At 49.9% G+C, this 10,687-nt stretch overlaps 1 non-coding gene across 1 annotated transcript; it reads left to right on the top strand.

Annotated features, from left to right (window-relative positions):
- Nucleotides 1–1,606: 1,606 nt before the first annotated feature.
- On the top strand, nucleotides 1,607–1,680 carry TRNAS-UGA (transfer RNA serine (anticodon UGA)). Its single transcript has one exon. It is a non-coding gene; the product is annotated as a tRNA-Ser (tRNA).
- The last annotated feature ends 9,007 nt before the right edge of the window (nucleotides 1,681–10,687 follow it).

Below are 10,687 nucleotides of genomic sequence, written 5' to 3'. Positions count from 1 at the left end.
TTTGTTTATTTAAATACATACAGATCGCCCGTTGGGCATTGCTTTACAGGGGTATAAACGTAAAAGCAATTTAAAAGAGCAATAAAAATGTGTACTGTTGTCGGTTTATGCACGTAAAATTCCACCAACACAATTCTGTCACAACACATTGTTCTCAAACTTGGGTGTAAAAACTCTCCCAAACAAAAAGCTATATATAAATATGAAAACTTAAGAAATGCTTCATTTAGATAGAGATTTGTTTTTAGCCGACGCTTCGGACAGAGTCTGTCCTTTCTCAAGACTGAAGTTACAGCGATATTCCTCCGCTTCGTAAGGAGTTGGCATTGGTACAGATGTCGGACACATGAACAAAACAACGAGCAAGCGGATGCCAGAAAGAAGATGGACTGAAAAGAAAAAGTACTAGAAAAGGAGAGAAAGAAACAAAAAAAAATAAAAATGCGCTGTCGCCCGCCGCCCACCCAGCAACCGCTTAGAGCAGACAGGAAAAAGAAAACAAGGAGCAGGAGAGGTGAGTAGGCACCCATTGCCTTAAAGGGTGCCTATTCTCCACTCGTGCTCCTCATTTTTTTAAAGGCGAAAGCCTTTAATAGCTCATAGTCGCGCGTCCGATGTAACGCTGACTTCCACGAATAACGCGTCAACTAACCAGGATAACAGAAAACGATTGGTAGCATCAGATAGAGTGGACACAATGTAACCCCCCCCCCCCCCGCCATATTTGATCACTGTAGAGCGATTAGTTAATTATATATAGAAAATTAAAGCGAAAAAAAAACAAAGAAAACAACCAAATGCTTCGATATAGCGACGGGAAAGGGTGACGTCACACCCCAAGTCGTCATGGTAATGGCGCGCGCGCTGGTGGCGCCACCTGCGTGCCACAACCACAGAAGCCAGAAGCCAGAGAAGAAGAAAGCCAGAGGAGCACACCGCAAGCGCCAACAACGTCGTCTAGATCAAAAGTTTGTCAAGGTAGAAGCCTTTGGGGGTGCCACTGGTATGATAACCTGCGAAGGTAGAATCGCAGTCAGCAAGGTCCGAGGCTTTCGCCTTGCCGCAGTTTACATTGCTAAAGTGCTCCCATAATATTTTTCCTGCCTGCTACGGCGACGGCTCAGTTGGTAAGAGCACCGGACGCGATATTCGGAGGTCGTGGGTTCGAATCCCACCGGCGGCATGGTTGTTTTTTCTGCTGCTTTATAAGTAATTTTCTTTAAGCGATTTATTATTGTAAGTATTATTATCCCACTGATAAGCATAACACATTAAAAAAAAATTAACGTTCCCCTATGCACCTTGGTTTCGGTGACTGTTGGCTCCCTTCATAAATATGACAAACGGGCCCCTCATTTCCTTTAACTTGTCTGCTAATAGCTTAAAGAGGGTCTCGGTTCTGGCAGTCTTGATGCCATAGGTAGCATAAGAGGGCTCTTGCACAGTTTCCGCCCTCGCCGTTAGATGACGTTCTACGTCACGTTCGCGGTATTACAGGACGTGCTACGTCCGCCGCTATGTTCGAGGGTGGAGCTGGTGAACACTCTCAAGGATGGCTTACACCCAGTAAACATAAATACCCACGAGAGCAGCAGATTGCACAGCCGTCGCCGTAGCTCAGTTGGTATGAGCACCGGACGTGATATTCGGAGGGCGTGGGTTCGGATCCCACCGGCGGCATGGTTGTTTTTTCTGCTGCTTTATAAGTAATTTTCTTTAAGCGATTTATTTATATAAGTAATATTATCCCACTGATAAGCATAACACATTAAAAAAAATTAACGGTCCTCTATGCACCATGGTTTCGGTGACTGTTAGCTCCCTTCATATATATATATATATATATATATATATATATATATATATATATATATATATATATATATATATATATATATATATATATATACAGACAGACATAGATAGATAGAATATTGTCACGAAGTGGTGACTGCAGTCCGGAGAGCAGGAAAGCTGCGAAAATGGTGTCTAAACAAAAGACTTTATTTGGGATGACATGCGCTCAGAATGAACTGAATCACTCGGCGGTGGCGTAGCAACAAGCGTGATCAGCGGTCGTTGAGCAGAATGCCCGCCGGTGTCATTCGTGCTCAATTTAAAGCTGATAGGGAACCTTCGAGATAAAGCGTGCAATTTTTTATAACATTCTTGGGCAACGTCGAATCAGATATGCCTTGATGCGATCAATCGAGATAAATCTCGTCGCGTCTTGCATCGCAAGCAAAGCGATAAAGCGGCGTGCAGGGCGGCGGCAGTCTCTATTGGCTGCCCAGGTCAGCAGACTCTCGCTCTGAGCGATGGCAGTGCGGCTAGGCTAATGCCCTTCTTCTTCTTTACAGTGGCCCCGGGGGAGAAAAGGAGCAGTCCTGGCGACTAGGGTGCCGACAACACTACAGGGTCGTAGTACGGCTTAAGTCGATGGACATGCACAGTCTCGTGACCACGTCGGCAGTGATCGGAATACGGTTTGAGGGGCTCAATAATGTAGCTGACCTAGGGTGCGCGCTCCAGGACGCGGGAGGGATATTTCGAAAGAAGTTTCTTTGAGAGGCCGGGAGCAGTCGATGGGATCCACACCCTGACGAGTGAACCAGGCGCGAAATCCGGACCAAGCTGACCTTCATCATGACGGTGTTTTTGGCGCCCCTGAGTGTCTGCCGTGAGCGACCGCGCAATCTGGCGGCAGTCTTCTTCATGCTGGGCAGCTTCAGAAACAGTTGTATACTCAGATGAGACAGGGTGGCATGGAAGAACTGTGTTGATGGGAGTGGAAAGATCGCGGCCGTAGAGCAGACAAAATGGGTACAAACCGGTTGTGGGCTGGGTAGCTTTTTTGTAGCCGTACGTAATATAAGGTAGAACGAGGTCCCAGCTCGTGTGGTTGGCAGCAATGTACATAGCCAGCATGTCGCCCAGAGTGCGATTAAATTGTTCAGTTAGACCATTTGTTTTGCGGATGGTAGGCTGCACAAGTTCGGTGATATATGTTGCACTCGGCGAGTAGTGCTTTAACGACGTCAGACAAGAAGGCGCGTCCTCTGTCTGCGAAGAGTTCACGAGGAGCACCGTGGCGAAATATAAAGCGCTGCAAACTGAAGGACGCACTTCACGAGCTGCAGCAGCCGGGAGCGCGGCGGTTTCTGCATACCGGGCCATGTGGTGAATGGCAACAATGACCCAGCGGTTGCCAGCAGTGGTGTGTGGCAGAGGGCCGTATAAAGCTATGCCAACGCGGTCGAAGAGATGAAGCGGACAGTGTAGTGGGTGCAACTCTCCAGCAGAGTGATGAGGCAGTTGCTTACGCGTTGTCAGGACGGGCAGGAGCGCACGTACTTCAGGATGAAATTGTACATGCCGCGCAAGTAGTACTGAATACGGATGCGAGTGTACGTCTTGAAGATTCCCGCGTGGCCGCAGTGCGGGTGAGCGTGGAAACAGGTGCAGATTTGAGACCGGAGATGTCGGGTCGGAGATGTCGGAGTATGGCGAGAAGCCATTTCCGTCCATCAGAGCTATAGTTGCGCCGATAAAGCAGATCATCAAAAATTGCAAAATGTGAAGCTTGGCGACGAAGGGCGCGGGACGCTAGAGCCGTAGATGGGTCGGAGAGAAAGTCAAGAAGAGAGGCAATCCATTCACCTTTACGCTGCTCAGAAGGCATGTCGCAGGTGGTGAGAGAAGGCGAAGCAGATTCGTGGGCGAATAGGCTCGCAAGCTCGGCCGGTAGCGGAAAGCGGGACAGGGCATCAGCGTCTTGAACCCTGCACCCGACCGATACACGACACATATGTTATATTATTGTAGATGGAGAGACCATCGAGCCAGGCGACCGGGGGGATCTTTTAGCGAAGAAAGCCAACATAGGGCATGGTGGTTGGTGACCACGTCAAAATGACGGCCATAGAGATAAGGTTGAATCTTGCCAAGGGCCCAGAGAATGGCCAAGACCTCTTTTTCCGTCATGGAATAGTTGGATTCGGCTTTCGTGAGGGTGCGGCTGGAGTAAGCAACCACATATTCCTCCAATCCACACTTGCGTTGGGCGAGCACAGCCCCGAGGACAATGCCACTGGCGACCGTGTGTACTTCGATTGAGGTTTGTTGGCCGAAGTGACGCAAGATGGGTGGTGCCGTGAGGAGACTGCACAAGGTGTTATAGGCGTCGTCGAAGGCAGGCGACCAACACGAAAAATTCACGTTGCTGCCGAAAAGCTGAGTTAAAGGGGCAACAATGACCGCAAATTGGAGAATAAAACGTCGAAAGTAGGAAGAGAGGCCTAGGAAGCTGCGCAATTCCTTAATGGAAGTATGTTTTGGAAACACAGTCACAGCACGAAGTTTTGCGGTTACGGGCCGGCCGACCTCTTTTGACACAACGTGGTCTAAAATTGTCAGTTCACAAGCAGAAAATCGACACCTTTTTTAATTTCAGCTGAAGGCCTGCGTCCGTTTGGCAGGTTAAGACGCGCTTGAGACGGGACAGATGAGTCGCAAAGTCGGGAGAAAAGATCACGATGTCTTCGAGGTAACAAAGACACGACCTCCATTTCAGGCAGCGCAGAATGGTGTCCATTATGCACTCATAAGTAGGCGGAATTACAGAGCCCAAAATGCATGACGTTAAGTTCATACATGCCATCAGGGGTCACAAATGTGGTTTTAATGCGATCGTCGGCTGCCGTAGGGACCTTGCAGTAACCAAAGCGTAAACTGAGAGAAGAGAAGAGTTTTGCTCTTTGTAGGCACTCCAGAGCACGGTGTAAGAATAGAAAGGTGTACCAACGGTGCCGCTTGTCCTGTGCTTCGAAAGTTGCGCGAAGAGTCTCGCAGTTTCGCTGCCTGCGGAGAGATGGCGGCACACAACAGCGGGATGACTGTTTTTTGATTCTGGTGGTGTACGGTGCTGTCGCCGGTGCTTCAGTGCTTCGAAAATGGGACGAAATGTTTTTGCTCCGCGATGCACGACAGGCTACAAGTCGTGCAAAGAAAAGTTAGTTGTGGCTGTTTTCGGCACCAAAGGATGAAGCTGTGGAGAAATGATATCCCACATAAGGACTGTTTGCTGCAGCCTTCAGACTATTTATGTGAGAATCACTTCGAGCCTCATCTCGTGTAGATAACGTGGGAAGCCATGTAATCGTACGTACACCGCAGTGAGCGTGTCTTGCAAAAGACGCGGTGCCAACAAGGTTCCCTGACTGCTCTGCGCACCTGTCGAAAGTCAGAAAGGAACGGAAAATGCCTGCTGAGAGGCACGATATTCTGGTGCCAATTAAACGTCGTGTTCTTCACGAGCCACTCGAAGGTCCTCAAGCGAATGCGGCGAATCAAGACCCGTCTACAGAGGGCGGCCAGCAGGAATCATTCTCCTCAGACACCACATCGCGCGGCTTCAACTACTTGTTTGAAGTGTCGCCAAACATTTCACCATCTAGCTCTTGGGGATGCCATCGACTCGATGGTGTCAGAATTAAGCGTATACTTTTCGAACGCTGAGCTCATCAAATTTGACCACTTGACAACACCGCCAATCCCGTCTCCTCCAGTCGTGTCGACAAGGATCGTAGACGTCACTCTGCCGAGCTATTCATATAGTTTTGTGCGGGTGGGTTGCTGCAGCGCATGGCGCAAGAGCGATGCGAAGAAGCCGAAGTCGGTGTGCGTTCGGTGTCAATTTTTTTACTCCTATTTGCTTCTCACTTTTTTCTAAAATCTGTTTTTGACGGCTGACTCGCGAGTTCTATTGCATCGGAGGAGATACATCGTGGTGCGCTGACGAAAGCTAGTTTTTCCTTCCCTAGCCCTGATCACAAGGAGACAATTATGGCTCTGTTTTTACACTAGCTATAGACTGTGTCAAAGAGGATGCGTAATTACTGCAAAGCAAAGAAAAAAGAAATGGGCAACAGGACGCAGACACTGAGAGCACTCAAAGCTTTCCTAAGTGTATTGATTGCAGCGTGGAAAGGTCGGGATTTTAGCGAGAAAAGCGAGATCTAATTTCCGTGCTGCATACGTCGTGTAGGTCGTACATGTGCTCTTTCGCTCATGAGTGACATCGATATTAGAGTGCCTTACTTCCTTTGACAATAAAGATAGAAATGCCGAATGAGGCTACGATTGCAATATTATGCAGTTTCAGTATATAGCATGCAGACTGATTAACAGTCAGGCCTGAGCTCTTTTGGCGTGCGTGCGATATTTTCACACTATGCCAAGAATTTCAAGCTTTATTTATTTATGTAGTACAGAAAAAAGCAGCTATCAGGTTCTTCGCAGATCGCTCACCGCGGTCCGCATGCTCCTTCTGCAAGCCGTGTTGGACTAAATCGCCTGAATGCTTTTCGGTTTGGCGGGTTGATGAATTACGGATGGCCCATTAATACAGGCATCCACTTTTTATCGCACTGGTGGCAAGCGAATTGATGGAGGTCCCAATGTTTCGCACACGTACGATAAAAAAACCTGAATGCCACGAGAACAACTGGTAAACACTGAGAATTATCGGAAAATACGGGTCCTATTTTCTGGTTATTTACTCACTTTGGCTAAGCTTAGTATTCAAACTAGTTGTTTTCATTGCCTTTCAGTGTATATTTCCACAATATTCCAACATTTCCTTGCTAAAGTCTATTCCTGCCCAATTTATTTCATTGTTTCTAACTTCAAAAGGGGCCGCAGTCGTGTGGCGCCATCTGGCCGAGAGCCGGGAACTGCGAGGGGTTCTGTGCCACCTGCAGAGCGCTCGTTGAGACACCTTTCTATTAATACACAGTGCTCCAGAGCATCATCAATGCGGGGAAAAGGGTAAACATCCTTTCGCGTGATCTTATTCAGTGGGCGGTAATCAATACAGAAAAAATAGAGCCATCCTTCTCCTTCACGAGTACTACGGGTGAGGCCCAGGTACTGTGTGAGGCCTGAGTTACGCCGCTCGGAAGCATGGTGTCAACTTCTTCTTGAATAATTTGGCGCTCACTGGCGGATACACGATATGGGCGCTGACGCAGAGGGGTGTGGGCCGGTGTCGACGCGATGGGCGACAGTCGATGTGTGGGTCAAAGCGGTGTGAATCGAAGGAGGAACGATATTGATGAAGCAGCGCGAGAAGTTGAGTGCGTTCAGGTGCAGGGAGACAGACATCGACGGAGGGAAGGAAAACGTCTGGAGGCGAAATGTCGTGTGCAGGAACCGGCGGGCTGAGGGCATGTACGTTGAGGGACGGCGAATCGTCAGTCTTATCGGGACAGAGAATAAAATCAATGATCTGCATGGTACCGATGCACTCGCAGCGACGCACAGCGGAAGCATATGTACTCCCGAACAACATGTTAGGGCCAGCTGACAGGGTGAAGACGGCGTAATGTTTGGGCTGGTACTTGCAACTCAGAAAGAGGGGTAATGGTGTAAAAAGTATGTGGTCGTCGCAAACCAGGTCACAAGTGATGGGCACAAGAACATAAGAACACGCAGGCAGTTCAGTGTCTTCGACAACGACGGCTTTGGCAGGAGCAGCAGCAGGGGCATTGGGCGACGGAGAACCGCTGAGCGCAAAGAACTTGAGTTCATCACGAGCACCATCCATGACGGCGTTATGGCGCGTCAGGAAGCCCCAACCCAATATGATTTCTTGAGGACAGATTGAAAGAATGATAAATTCAATCACGTAGCGGATCTCCTGAATAACGACGCCAGCCGTGCACGTCGCTAACGGCGCAATAGGCTGCGCGCTTGCGGTGCGCAGCGCGAATCCCGAAAGCGGGGCCATCAGTTCTCGCAAGAAGCGGCAGAAGGTGGCGGCCATAGCAGAAACAGCAGCACCGGCGTCGATAAGCGCCAGAACTGAAACACCCTCTACGGAAACAGTGATCTGATTTGCGGGAGATAATTGAAGCCTTTGACATTTCGCTGGTGGCGCAGTCTCGCCTCAGTAACTGCGGCATCTAGTTTTCCTCTTGCGAAAGATCCGGGTGCCTACGCATGGAAGAAAGGGAGCGGCGACGAGGAGAAGGTGATCGCCCTGTGGAGAAGGCAGTGTGATCAGGTGAACGAAGGCGACTCGGTGGCGGCTCGGCTGGTGGTGAGTATTCACTTCGAGGAGGCCAGTAACCGGCAACTTGGGAGATTGCCTGACGAGAGCGGAAAAGCCTGGCCACATGACCAGGCAATCCGCAAGAGTAACAAATAGGCTGATTGTTACAAGTACGCCAGGGATTGCCGAGTTGTCGAAGCGGTCGGAAAAAAGGCGTTGGAGCGTGCGGGACTTGAAGCACAGACGCTTGAGGTTAGGTGGTAGTTAGGTGGCCGCGGCCGTGCGACGGCGGCCGCGTAGGTCAGGGATGCAGCGACAGGTGCGGGCGGAGGGATAGGTGGAAGGGCCTCAGCCACATGTTCGCCGATGACAGTGCGAAGGTCGGGCGCCAGATACGGAGATTGCGCGGACTGGGATGGCAGAAGCGATAGTGAAACGTGAAACTTCCTCACGCACGAAATCTTTGATATCTGCCAATAGTCGCGAGTGGTCGGGTGCAGCCGACAGGCCGCCAAGCGACTCGACAGGCGCTGCGTGCTGGCGGGTGATTAGCCTCTGCTTGCGCAGCTCGTCGTAGCTCTGGCAGAGACTGACGACTTCGGCAATGGTGCGGAGATCTCGCGACAGCAGCATCCGAAAGGCGTCATCCTCGACGCCTTGCATAATATTCTTGATCTTGTCGGCCTCGGACATCTAAGCGTTGACGCGCGAGCACAGGTTTACCACAACTTCAATCTAGCTTGTGAGCGTCTCACCCGACTGCTGAGAGCACTCGCGCAAGCGGTGTTCGGCGAGCAGCTGGCGCACAGCAGGACATCCGAAGACTTCGGTGAGGTTCGCCTTAAAAGCAGTCCCCGTGGAAAAGTCTGCTTCATGTTTTCGAAACCACAGGGTAGCAACGCCGATCAGGTAAAAGATGACCTTGTTCAACTCGGTGTTATCATCCCACTAGTTATAAGTGCTCACCCGCTCGTATGATGTGAGCCAGTCTCAGCATCATGAACGTCAGTACCGCTGAAGATGGTGGGGTCCCGCTGCCTGAGGGAGCCGGAACAGAGGATGGGGAGCCCATCAGCACGGCTTGGTGGTTGGAGTTTTCGGGAATAGCGGGCATAGCCGGGGTCGGTAGCATGCGGCTGTGCAGGTCCAGCGCGGTACGGGACGTTAAACCGAACCTCCACCAAATGCAACGGGGGCTTAAGTCAGCGCTCAGGCGGCGGCGAAACCACGGCGGCGGCAGTCTCTCTCATCTGCCCAGGTAAGCAGGCTCTCGCTCTCAGCAGAATGTTTCTATTTTTTAATTTGTAGTGACAATCAATTGGTTTAAGGAAAATTAGTTATAAAGCACGGGAAACACAACCATGCCGGCGGTAGGATCTGAACCCACGACCTCCGAATATCGCGTCTGGTGCTCTTACCAACTGAGCTACGGCGACGGCTGTCCAATCTGCTGCTCTCGTGGGTATTTATGTTTATTGGGTGTAAGCGGAGCATGAGTGTTCACCAGCGCCGCACTCGTCCATAGCGGTGGACGTAGCACGTCCTGTAATACCGCGAGTGTGACGTGGAACGTCATCTAACGGCGAGGGCGGAAACTGTGCAAGAACTCTCTTATGCTACCTATGGCATCAACACTGCCAGGACCGAGACCCTCGTTAAGCTATTAGGAGACAAGGCAAATGAAATGAGGGCCTGGTTTGACAAACATATGAAGGAAGCCAACAGTCCCCGAAACCAAGGTGCGTGGGGGAATGTTATCTATATTTAAATTTGTAGTGCCAATCAATTGGTTTAATTAAAATTAGTTATAAACCAGCAGAAAAAAACAACTATGCCGCCGGTGGGATGCAAACCCACGACCTCCGAATATCGCGTCCGGTTCTCTACCAACTGAGCTACGGCGACGGCTGTCCAATCGGCTGCTTTCGTGGGTATTTATGTTTTTCGTGTAAGCGAACCTTAAGAGTGTTCACCAGCGCCACCCTCGTCCATCGCGGTGGACGTAGCACGTCCTGTAATAACGCGAGTGTGACGTAGAAAGTCTTTTAACTGCGAGGGCGGAAACTGTGCAAGAACTCTCTTATGCTACCTATGGCATCAAGACTACCAGGACCGAGGCCCTCGTTAAGCTATTAGCAGACAAGGCAAATGAAATGAGGGGCTCGTTTGACAAACGACAAACACTTTTCAGTTCAGCGTGGCTCACGAGGCGAGGGCAAAGGAAAAATACATTGCGAATTGGACTAACCAAAAATGACGTTTCTAGTCTCCCCTTCTCGTGTCTTTCTTAGCTCCTTTCTCCTGCGTTGCACAGAACCTCGAGGTGTTCGAAGATTTACTTTTACTGGCAAAAAAACGTGGTTATGAGATCACGCGATTTTCTCTGTGTAGTTATGGCGTCATTATTTAGCTGGCCTCACCTTTCGAAGACGGTGCTGGCTGCTCAGCATAAGCCGCCATGTTTTGAACGTATGGGCTTCCATGCAAGCAACGCTACCACTATACAACTTGAATTAGGCAGATAAGTAAATATTATCGCGCTAGTCAGTATGTTTCACTGCCAAAACCAACTAGCCCAAATGAAAGCCTTGTAAATATTATCAGTTTGTTTGGCTTCCTTTCACAAGCCAATGT

The sequence above is a fragment of the Amblyomma americanum genome, chromosome 5 (genome assembly GCF_052857255.1).
Source record: "Amblyomma americanum isolate KBUSLIRL-KWMA chromosome 5, ASM5285725v1, whole genome shotgun sequence".
Lineage (NCBI taxonomy): Eukaryota > Metazoa > Arthropoda > Arachnida > Ixodida > Ixodidae > Amblyomma > Amblyomma americanum.
The sequence above is the reverse complement of the archived record's forward strand: the minus strand, read 5'-3'. Positions and strand labels throughout refer to the sequence as shown.